We start from the raw sequence: 13,033 nt of genomic DNA on the forward strand, positions 1-13,033 counted from the left end.
CTATAATAATTGTGTTTCTTAAACTTATTTGTGTAGCTAGAGATGTGTTTCTACTGTGGCATGACTAATATTTATATCAAGAATCTTGTACTTATAATGTTATGAGTTGAAAGCTAATTTTACTTATTACTCACTAGCAAAGTATTTACCTATCTGGAACTAATAAGGGTAAGTCACAGGGTTTTCATTGAAGTTATTAATATTTTTTTAATGCTGTGAACTTCACTAAGTATAATAATCTCAACTAATGTTAATGGAGCCTGCCCCTACTCTTCTTGCTTATAATAAAAACATATGAGTAGAATTCCTTAGTCAAATAATTTGAATATCTAATGACTCCAGCCAAGTATTTAACTGCCTGCAAGTGTCTAAATTATTGAGTTGTAGCATACTTAGCTGGAGAAGGCAATGGCACCCCACTCCAGTACTCTTGCCTGGAAAATCTCATGGGCAGAGGAACCTGGTAGGCTGAAGTCCATGGGGTCGCTAAGAGTCAGACACGACTGAGCGACTTCACTTTCACTTTCTTGCATTGGAGAAGGCAATGGCAACCCACTGCAGAGTTCTTGCCTGGAGAATCCCAGGGACAGGGGAGGCTGGTGGGCTGCCATCTATGGGGTCACACAGAGTCGGACACGACTGAAGCGACTTGGCAGCAGCAGTAGCAGCATACTTAGCTTTAGCACAACATAGCAAACATGAGCATTGCTCACATCACATACATAGTATAAGTTAGAAATAAACTGCTCCCAATTTACAGATGACAAAACAAGGCACAAAGAGGTTAAGAGAGCTTCTAAAATCACACAGCTGATAAATGGCAAATAAAAGGCAGATTAAATCGAACTATCTAACTCCAGAGACTGTATGTTTAATGTTATGATTCCTGAAACTTGTATAAACATCTCCCTGACACTAATTACTTCTTATATTTTGGAGACAAACACATTTTAACTAGATTTCTTAATTTAAAATTGCACAAGATTTAGGGCCACCTTATTTTCTGTGCTAGCCATTTTCCACCTAATCATACAGTGTTTCAGTGTTATTCATTTCCCAAATATATATGCCTTCTCAGCTGATTTTAAGCTTCTTTAAGAGTTAGACTAATTTTGCATGTTTCTTTTGAATACTCTATAACATCCTCCATAGTGGATAATCAATAAACACTTACTGCCTGATATTTAGACTGTCTAAATACTTTATTTCTCTGTGAAATTGTCTGTTTCTAATCAGAAAATGAAAATAAAGGTTGTCATAAGAAAACAAATCTTAAGAGAGTAAAAAATATAAACAAAAATGTTTAAAGGTCACATTAGATTCATTATAAAAAGTGACCAGATCAGGATTCTTTAACAAGTTTGGAAGAGAACCCCACTAGTTTATTTCCCTAGAGATCTGAGATTAGAAGAGAATATCAAGAAGATGGAGGAGGAATAGAACAGGGAGACCACTTTCTTCCCCACAAATTCATCGAAAGAACATTTGAATGCTGAGCAAATTCCACAAAACAACTTCTGAATGCTGGCAGAGGACATCAGGCACCCAAAAAGGCAGCCCATTGCCTCTGAAAGGAGGTAGGACAAAATATAAAAGATAAAAAGAGAGACAAAAGAGGTAGGGATGGAGATGCATCCCAGGAAGGGAGACTTAAAAAAGAGAGAAGTTTCCAAAGACCAGGAAACATTCTCTCTGGTGGGTCTGTGGCAAGCCTTGGAATCTCAAAGGGCAAAATAACTGGAAGGAAAAATAAATAAATAATTAAAACTCACAGATTATGTGCCTAACAGCAACTCCCAGTGGAGCAGCCCAGATGCTCGCATCTCCCACTAGCAAGCGGGGGCTGGACAGGGAGGCGCAGGCTGCATTGCTTAAGATAAGGGCCAGGTCTGAATGCGCCAAGGGCAATCTGAAGGTACTAGCTTGAGATAGCAACCCAGACTGTGGGATAGCTATCCCGCGAAAAGCCCTAACCTAAGATACCACCAGGCCCACTCACAGAACAAAGGATTGAGCAGAGCTAGCCAGCTGCAGACCGGCACATTCCCCACTGGAGACAGGCAGGCGAGGGCAGCCAGAGCCAGAAAGGGGCAATTGCGGCCCCAGGGAGGCATCCTGTACCAAACTGCAAGCAGACATCGTTGCTAACCAAGACTTCTTGGGATTCTGGACGATCAACATCCCCCGGGAGGGTCGCAGGCAGAGATCAGCTCCCCAGAAGAGACACACGGCACATCTGAGAAGGCGCACCTGTTGTACACCCAGAAAACTGAGTGGCTAGGATAGAGGAGGCGATAAGTCACAGCCTTTAACTGGAGGCGACTGTGCTCGCCAAGCACCTCGTCACCTGAGCTGCTCAGACCTGGGACAAGCACAAAATGCAGGCCCAACCAAATCTATGCCTTTATGGAGTACCCCGGAACCTGAACCTGAGCGGCTTAGACCTGGAGAGTGCCTACAATGCAGGGCCAGCATCAGACAGTTCCCAGTAGAGAAACCTAGAGCCTGAGCAGTGTAGACTGGGAAAGCGCACACACTGAATGGAGGCAAACCCAGTGTAGCTGAATCACTGTGAGCACATGCCAGTGATATTTGTTTGCAGTGTTCCTCCCTCCTCACAGCACAACTGAACAAGTGAGCCTAAAAAAAGTGACCATCACTGCCCGCCTTGTGTCAGGGCGGAAATTAGACACTGAAGAGACTAGTAAACAGAAGAAGCGAAAATAAATAGAGGGAACCGCTTTGGAAGTGACAGGTGCAATAGATTAAAACCCTGTAGTTGCACCAACTACATAGGAAGGGGCCTATAGACCTTGAGAAGTACAAGCTGGACCAAGGAACTATCTGAAAATGAACTGACCCCACACTGTCTGCAACAGCTCCAGAGAAAGCCCTAGATATATTTTTACTATTATCATTTTTTTTCTTTTCTTTTCTTTTTAAAATTTACATAATTGTATTAGTTTTGCCAAATATCAATATGAATCCCCCACAGGTATACATGTGTTCCCCATCCTGAACCCTCCTCCCTCCTCCCTCCCCATACCATCCCTCTGGGTCGTCCCAGTGCACTAGCCCCAAGCATCCAGTATCGTGCATCGAACCTGGATTGGCAACTCGTTTCTTACATGGTATTTTACATGCTTCAATGCCATTCTCCCAAATCTTCCCACCCTCTCCCTCTCCCACAGAGTCCATAAGACTGTTCCATACATCAGTGTCTCTTTTGCTGTCTCATACACCGGGTTATTGTTACCATCTTTCTAAATTCCATATACATGCGTTAGTATACTGTATTGGTGTTTTTCCTTCTGGCTTACTTCACTCTGTATAATAGGCTCCAGTTTCATCCACCTCATTAGAACTGATTCAAATGTATTCTTTTTAATGGCTGAGTAATACTCCATTGTGTATATGTACCATAGCTTTCTTATCCATTCATCTGCTGATGGACATCTAGGTTGCTTCCATGTCCTGGCTATTGTAAACAGTGCTGTGGTGAACATTGGGGTGCACGTGTCTCTTTCCCTTCTGGTTATCATTCTTTTAATTAAAAAAATTTTTTTTTAAATTTAAGTCTCTATTACTTCTTTAATTTTCATTTTTATAACAACTATTACCTTGCAAAAAAAAAGACCCTATTTTTAAAGCAAACTTCATATATATATATATTTTTTTTTAATAATTTTTGTGACATAGTTTTTTTTTTTTAATATTGTATTTTTGAGAATCTAACCTCTACACTAGATTTTTAATCTTTGCTTTTTGGTATTTGTTATCAACTTTGTACCCTTAAGAACTCAATCTTCAGTACCCATTTTTACTTGGGAGTGAGATCACTGGCCTGGTTGCTTTCTCCCCCTTTTGACTCTCCTTTCTCTCCACCAGGTCGCCTCTATCTCCCCCTTCCCCCTTTTCATCTCTACCCACTCTGTGAATCTCTTTGTGTGTTCTGGGCTGTGGAGAACATTTAGGGAACTGATTACTGGCTGGATCTGTCTCTCTCCTTTTGATTTCCCCTTTTATCCTCCTGGCCACCTCTGTCTCCTTCCTCCCTCTTCTGTTCTCCATGTAACTCTGTGTACCTCTCTAGGTGTCCCTCACTGTGAAGAAACTTTTCATCATTAACCTAGATGTTTTACCATCGGTGCTGTATACATGGAGAAGTCTTGAGGCTACTGTAAAAATAAGACTGAAAACCAGAGGCAGGAGGCTTAAGTCCAAATCCTGAGAACACCTGAGAACTCCTGAATCCAGGGAACATTAATCAATAGATCAGATCAGATCAGATCAGTTGCTCAGTCATGTCCGACTCTTTGCAACCCCATGAATCGCAGCATGCCAGGCCTCCCTGTCTATCACCAACTCCCAGAGTTCACCCAGACTCACGTCCATTGAGTCAGTGATGCCATCCAGCCATCTCATCCTCTGTCGTCCCCTTCTCCTCCTGCCCCCAATCCCTCCCAGCATCAGAGTCTTTTCCAATGAGTACATCTCTTCGCATAAGGTGGCCAAAGTACTGGAGTTTCAGCTTTAGCATCATTACTTCCAAAAATCCCAGGGCTGATCTCCTTCAGAATGGACTGGTTGGATCTCCTTGAAGTCCAAGGGACTCTCAAGAGTCTTCTCCAACACCACAGTTCAAAAGCATCAATTCTTCAGCGCTCAGCCTTCTTCACAGTCCAACTCTCACATCCATACATGACCACTGGAAAAACCATAGCCTTGACTAGATGGACCTTTGTTGGCTAAGTAATGTCTCTGCTTTTGAATATGCTATCTAGGTTGGTCATAACTTTCCTTCCAAGGAGTAAGCGTCTTTTAATTTCATGGCTGCAGTCACCATCTGCAGTAATTTTGGAGCCCAAAAATAAAGTCTGACACTGTTTCCACTGTTTCCCCCTCTATTTCCCATGAAGTGATGGGACCAGATGCCATGATCTTCATTTTCTGAATGTTGAGCTTTAAGCCAATTTTTCACTCTCCTCTTTCACTTTCATCAAGAGGCTTTTTAGTTCCTCTTCACTTTCTGCCATAAAGGTGGGGTCATCTGCATATCTGAGGTTATTGAGATTTCTCCCAGCAATCTTGATTCCAGCTTTCTTCCAGCCCAGCGTTTCTCATGATGTACTCTGCATATAAGTTAAATAAACAGGCTGAAAATATACAGCCTTGACGTACTCCTTTTCCTATTTGGAACAAGTCTGTTATTCCATGTCCAGTTCTAAGTGTTGCTTCCTGACCTGTATATAGGTTTCTCAAGAGGCAGATCAGGTGGTCTGGTATTCCCATCTCTTTCAGAATTTTCCACAGTTTATTGTGATCCACACAGCCAAGGGCTTTGGCATAGTCAATAAAGCAGAAATAGATGTTTTTCTTGAACTCTCTTGCTTTTTCCATGATCCAGCGGATGTTAGCGATTTGATCTCTGGTTCCTCTGCCTTTTCTAAAACTAGCTTGAACATAAGGAAGTTCACGGTTCACATATTGCTGAAGCCTGGCTTGGAGAATTTTGAGCATTACTTTACTAGCGTGTGAGATGAGTCCAAATGTGCAGTAGTTTGAGCATTCTTTGGCATTGTCTTTCTTTGGGATTGGAATGAAAACTGACCTTTTCCAGTCCTGTGGCCACTGCTGAGTTTTCCAAATTTGCTGGCATATTGAGTGCAGCACTTTCACAGCATCATCTTTCAGGATTTGGAATAGCTCAACTGGAATTCTATCACCTCCACTAGCTTTGTTCGTAGTGATTCTAATCAATAGGAGCTCATCAAATGCCTCCATACCTATGCTGAAACCAAGCACCACCCAAGGGACAACCAGTTCTAGAGTAAGAGATACCACACAAATTCTCTAGCAACACAGGAACATAGCCCTGAGCTTCAATATACAGGTTGCCCAAAGTCACACCAAACCCATCGACATCTCAAAACTCATTACTGGACACTTCGTTGTGCTCCAGAGAGAAGAAATCCAGCTCCACCCACAGGAACACATTTACAAGCTTCCCTAACCAGGAAACCTTGACAAGCTACACGTCCTACCCCACCCACAGCAAGGAACCTCCACAATAAGGAGGAACCACAAACTGCCAGAATACAGAAAGGCCACCCCAAACACACCAATATAAATAAGATGAAAAGGCAGAGAAATACCGAGCAGGCAAAGGAACAAGATAAATGCTCACCAAACCAAATAAAAGAGAAAGAGATAGGGAATCTACCTGATAAAGATTTCGGAATAATGATAGTGAAAATGATCCAAAACCTTGAAAACAAATTGAAGTTACAGATAAATAGCCTGGAGACAAGGATCGATAAGATGCAAGAAAGGTTTAACAAGCACCTAGAAGAAATAAAAAAGAGTCAACATATAATGAATAATTGTATGCAATAAATGAGATCAAAAACACTCTGGAGGGAACAAACAGTAGAATAATGGAGGCAGAAGATAGGATAAGTGAGGTAGAAGATTGAATGGTAGAAATAAATGAAACAGAGAGGAAAAAAGAAAAAAAAAATTAAAAGAAATGAGAACAACCTCAAAGACCTCTGGGACAACGTTAAATGCTCCAGCATTCAAATCATAGGCTTCCCAGAAGAAGAAGACAAAAAGAAAGACCATGAGAAAATACTTGAAGATATAATAGTTGAAAACTTCCCTAAAATGGAGAAGGAAATGATCACCCAAATCCAAGAAACCCAGAGAGTCCCAAACAGGATAAACCCAAGGCGAAACACCCCAAGACACATATTAATCAAATTAACAAAGATCAAACACAAAGAACAAATATTAAAAGCAGCAAGGGAAAAACAACAAATAACACACAAGGGGATTCCCATAAGGATAAGAGCTGATCTTTCAAAAGAAACACTTCAGGCCAGGAGGAAATGGCAAGACATACTTAAAGTGATGAAAGAAAATAACCTACAGCCCAGATTACTGTACCCAGCAAGGATCTCATTCAAATATGAAGGAGAAATCAAAAGCTTTGCAGACAAGCAAAAGCTGAGAGAATTCAGCACCACCAAACCAGCTCTCCAACAAATTCTAAAGGATCTTCTCTAGACAGGAAACACAAAAAGGGTGTATAAACTCGAGCCCAAAATAATAAAGTAAATGGCAATGGGATCATACTTATCAATAATTACCTTAAACGTAAATGGGTTGAATGCCCCAACCAAAAGCCAAAGACTGGCTGAATGGATACAAAAATAAGACCCCTACATATGTTGTCTACAAGAGACCCACCTCAGAACAGGGGACACATACAGACTGAAAGTGAAGGGCTGGAAAAAGATATTCCATGCAAATAGAGACCAAAAGAAAGCAGGAGTAGCAATACTCATATCAGATAAAATAGACTTTAAAACAAAGGCTGTGATAAGAGACAAAGATGGACACTACATAATGATCAAAGGGTCAATTGAAGAAGAAGATATAACAATTATAAATATATATGCACCCAACATAGGAGCACAAAAAATTGTAAGATAAATGTTAAAAAGTATGAAAGGGGAAATTAACAATAACACAATAATAGTGGGAGACTTTAATACCCCACTCACACCTATGGATAGATTAACTAAATAGAAAATTAACAAGGAAACACAAACTTTAAATGATAAAATAGACCAGTTAGACCTAATTGATATCTATAGAACATTTTACCCCAAAACAATGAATTCCACCTTTTTCTCAAGCACACATGGAACCTTATCCAGGATAGATCACATCCTGGGCTATAAATATAGCCTTGGTAAATTCAAAAAAAAAATTTTAATCATTCCAAGCATCTTTTCTGACCACAATGCAGTAAGATCAGATGTCAAATACACGAGAAAAACTATTAAAAATGCCAACATATGGAGGCTGAACAGCACACTGCTGAAAAACCAACAAATCACAGAAGAAATCAAAAAAGAAATTAAAATATGCATAGAAACAAATGAAAATGAAAACACAATAACTCAAAACCTATGGGACACTGTAAAAGCAGTGCTAAAGGGATCATAGCAATACAGGCTTACCTCAAGAAACAAGAAAAAAGTCAAATAAATAATGGAATTCTACACCTAAAGCAACTAGAAAAGGAAGAAATGAAGAACACCAAGATTAGTAGAAGGAAAGAAATCTTAAAAATTAGGGCAGAAATAACTGCAAAAGAAACAAAAGAGACCATAGCAAAAATCAACAAAGCCAAAAGCTGGTTCTTTGAGAAGATAAATAAAATTGACAAACCATTAGCCAGACTCATCAAGAAACAAAGGGAGAAAAATCAAATCAACAAAATTAGAAATGAAAATGGAGAGATCACAACAGACAACACAGAAATACAAAGGATCATAAGAGACTATTACCAGCAACTATATGCAAATAAAATGGACAACTTGGAAGAAATGGACAAATTCTTAGAAAAGTACTACTTTCCAAAACTAAACCAGGAAGAAATAAAAAATCTTGACAGGCCCATAACAAGCACAGAAATTGAAACTGCAATCAGAAATCTTCCAACAAGCAAAAGTGCAGGTCCAAATGGCTTCACAGCTGAATTCTACCAAAAATTTAGAGAAGAGCTAACACCTATCCTGCTCAAACTCTTCCAGAAAATTGCAGAGGAAGGTAAACTTCCAAACTCATTCTATGAGGCCACCATCACCCTAATACCAAAACCTGACAAAGATGCCACAAAAAAAGAAAACTACAGGCCAATATCACTGATGAACATAGATGCAAAAATCATTAACAAAATTCTAGAGAACAGAATCCAACAACATATTAAAAAAAATCATACCTCATGACCAAGTGGGCTTTATCTCAGGGATGCAAGGATTCTTCAATATCCGCAAATCAATCAATGTAATACACCACATTAACAAATTGAAGAATAAAAGCCATATGATTATCTCAATAGACTCAGAGAAAGCCTTTGACGAAATTCAACATCCACATCCATGTATGATAAAAACTCTCCAGAAAGCAGGAATAGAAGGAACATACCTCAACATAATAAAAGCTATATATGATAAACCCACAGCAAACATTATACTCAGTGGTGAAAAATTGAAAGCATTTCCCCTAAAGTCAGGAACAAGACAAGGGTGCCCACTCTAACAACTAATATTCAATATAGTTTTGGAAGTTTTGGCCACAGAAATTAGAGAAGAAAAAGAAATAAAAGGAATCCAAATAGGAAAAGAAGAAGTAAAACTCTCATTGTTTGCAGATTACCTGATCCTCTACATAGAAAACCCTAAAGACTCCACCAGAAAATTACTAGAACTAATCAATGAATATAGTAAAGTTGCAGGATATAAAATCAACACACAGAAATCCCTTGCATTCCTATACACTAACAATGAGAAAACAGAAAGAGAAATTAAGGAAACAATTCCATTCATCATTGCAATGAAAAGAATAAAATACTTAGGAATATATCTACCTAAAGAAACAAAAGACCTATATGTATAAAACTATAAAACACTGGTGAAAGAAGTCAAAGAGAACACAAATAGATGGAGAAATATACCGTGTTCATGGATCAGAAGAATCAATACAGTGAAAATGAGTATATTACCCAAAGCAATTTATAGATTCAATGCAATCCCTATCAAGCTACCAATGGTATTTTTCAGAGAACTAGAACAAATAATTTCACAATTTGTACGGAAATACAAAAATCCTCGAATAGCCAAAGCAATCTTGAGAAAGAAGAATGGAACTAGAGGAATCAACCTGCCTGACTTTAGGCTCTACTACAAAGCCACAGTCATCAAGACAGTATGTTACTGGCACAAAGACAGAAATATTGATCAATGGAACAAAATAGAAAGCCCAGAGATAAATCCACGCACCTATGGACACCATATCATTGACAAAGGAGGCAAGAATATACAATGGAGAAAAGACAATCTCTTTAACAAGTGGTGCTGGGGAAACTGGTCAACCACTTGTAAAAGAATGAAACTAGATCACTATCTAATAGCATACACAAAAATAAACTCAAAATGGATTAAAGATCTAAACGTAAGACCAGAAACTTATAACTCCCAAAGGAAAACATAGGGAAAACACTCTCTGACATACATCACAGCAGGATCCTCTATGACCCACGTCCCAGAATATTGGAAAGAAAAGCAAAAATAAACAAATGGGACCTAATTAAAATTAAAAGCTTCTGCACAACAAAGGAAACTATAAGCAAGGGGGAAAGACAGCCTTCAGAATGGGAGAAAATAATAGAAACGAAGCAACAAAGAATTAATCTCAAAAATATACAAGAACTCCTGCAGCTCAATTCCAGAAAAATAAACCACCCAATCAAAAAGTGGGCCAAAGAACTAAACAGACATTTCTCCAAAGACATAAAGATGGCTAACAAACATATGAAAAGATGCTCAACATCACTCATTATCAGAGAAATGCAAATCAAAACCACAATGAGGTACCATTTCACATTAGTTGGAATGGCTGCTATCCAAAAGTCTACAAGCAATAAATGCTGGAGAGGGTGTGGAGAAAAGGGAACCCTCTTACATTGTTGGTGGGAATGCAAACTAGTACAGCCACTATGGAGAACAGTGTGGAGATTCCTTAAAAAACCGGAAATAGAACTGCCACATGACCCAGCAATCCCACTGCTGGGCATACACACCGAGGAAACCAGAATTGAAAGAGACACGTGTACCCCAATGTTCATTGCAGCACGGTTTATAGTAGCCAGGACATGGAAGCAACCTAGACGTCCATCAGCAGATGAATGGATAAGAAAGCTGTGGAACATATACACAATGGAGTACAGTTCTAATGAGGTGGATGAAACTGGAGCCTATTATACAGAGTGAAGTAAGCCAGAAAGAAAAACAACAATACAGTATACTAACGCATATATATGGAATTTAGAAAGATGGTAACAATAACCCTGTAAGCAAGACAGCAAAAGAGACACAGATGTATAGAACAGTCTTTTGGACTCTGTGGGTGAGGGCGAGGGAGGGATGATATGGGAGAATGGCACTGAAACATGTAAATTATCACACGTGAAACGAATCGCCAGTCCAGGTTCAATGCATGATACAGGGTGCTCTGGGCTGGTGCACTGGGATGACCCAGAGGGATGGGATGGGGAGGGTGGTGCGAGGGGGGTTCAGAATGGACAACACATGTACACCCATGGCAGATTCATGTCAATGTATGGCAAAACCAATACAATATTGTAAAGTAAAAAAATAAATTAAAAAAAAAGAAAGTTACTAAGAGATTAGATCATCAAAGTTCTAAATAACAACAACAAAAAAAAATTGTAAAAAAGAAAAAAAGAAGAGAGTATCAGTGCAAGAATCTTCCTTGCTAGGAATCTTACCAGTCGTGGATGCAGGTGCGTAATAACTAACCAAGATGGACAACTACCAGGTTCTACTTCCCAGCAGAGCATCCCATCTCAATCTGCCTTAGGAACATGGTCTGACTAGCACCGTATCTGACGTGGTAAATCTTTGTATTATTGTTTCAAATCTGGGAGATTGAAGGGTTAAATTCAACCTCGACAGGCAGCAACATATATGTAAAGAAATTCAAACCAATTGTGATAACTGAATTGGTCACCAATAGGTTGAATAAGCTGAAGCTGCTTTATGATATATAGAGCTTCAATAACAAAGTATAGGACAACTCCCTTTAATTTACTGAGATGTCATAAAAATTAATGTAATAATATATGATCATCTGGCCTATAATAGGCACTTCGCAAATGGTGCTATCACCATGATTATAAGATTACTTATGGGGAGTACTTTCTTTCCATCCTTTCTATAACCATCTGGGTTTCGAATGTTTCTATTTACTATAATATAAATTAAGATATACTCAAAAGTATAACATATATACCCCACTCAGGTCACTAATCATTTCTCATACCCCCGTCATTGTGACTAAACGTATTAAATCATACTCCTATGTATGAACAACAACAACAACAACAACAACAAAACCCCTTAAGTAAATCAATTACAGTTATTTACCATGTAAGTTTTAAAATAGATTAAATTTCTTTGAGATGAGCTAGAAAAATTATTGGCAAGGCAAATTTTTTTCTCATAAATTGTATTTTTATTTTTGGGAAATGCCTTTCCTCCATTGAGTAAGCTAATTTTTTTTCCAATGAATTTAAATAAATCAACACTTAAAAAAAAGAGAAAAATACTTAAAAAAATTTTTTCCCAAATATGGCAAATATGTGACAAGGAAAAAAATTGTCTGATATACCTTTATGTGTCAGTAAATTTAATACTTTCATTGAGAAAAATTGATATAAACCTGATGCTGATCTACTACCAAAGTAGATATTTTAGGAACTTTGTGGTTTATTTTCAGCACCTGTTCCAAGATAGGTTGCATTCATGCCTATGAGGTATAACACAGTTAAGTGCTGAGACTTGAGTTTTATTCCTAAAAACCAATCCACTGAGTCACCTAAACTGGCTTTACATACACAGATCTGCATGCTGTTTCCTTCTAACTAATGTAAGTGCTACCAGTCCCTCAATGCCGTGTCCCTTATGCCCCTCTCTCATATTCCATTTATTTTAAGTGTCCAGGATAGGCAAACCTATAGAACTAGAAAGTAGATTAGTGGTTGCCTAGGGCTGAGGAGGTATTGGGTTGCGGGGTCTAGGATCGATAAAGGGTATGGGGTTTCTTTCGAGGATGATGAAAATATTCGAAAATTCATTATGGTGATAGTTGGAAAACTGAATACATCAAAAATCATTGAATTGTACACTTTAAGTGGATGAATTATATCTAAACTATATTTCAAGTAAGCTGTTATAAAAAACATAAAATAAATGTTTTAGAAATAGCTGAAGGGAGAGATGTGAGATGTGAGATACAGATGTGAGAGTTGAACTACAAAGAAAGCTGAGTGCTGAAGAATTGATGCCTTTGAACTGTGGTGTTAAAGAAGACTCTTGAGAGTCCCTTGGACTGCAAGGAGATCCATCCAGTACATCTTAAAGGTAATCAGTCCTGAATA

This window comes from Bos javanicus, chromosome 6, assembly GCF_032452875.1.
Source record: "Bos javanicus breed banteng chromosome 6, ARS-OSU_banteng_1.0, whole genome shotgun sequence".
NCBI lineage: Eukaryota > Metazoa > Chordata > Mammalia > Artiodactyla > Bovidae > Bos > Bos javanicus.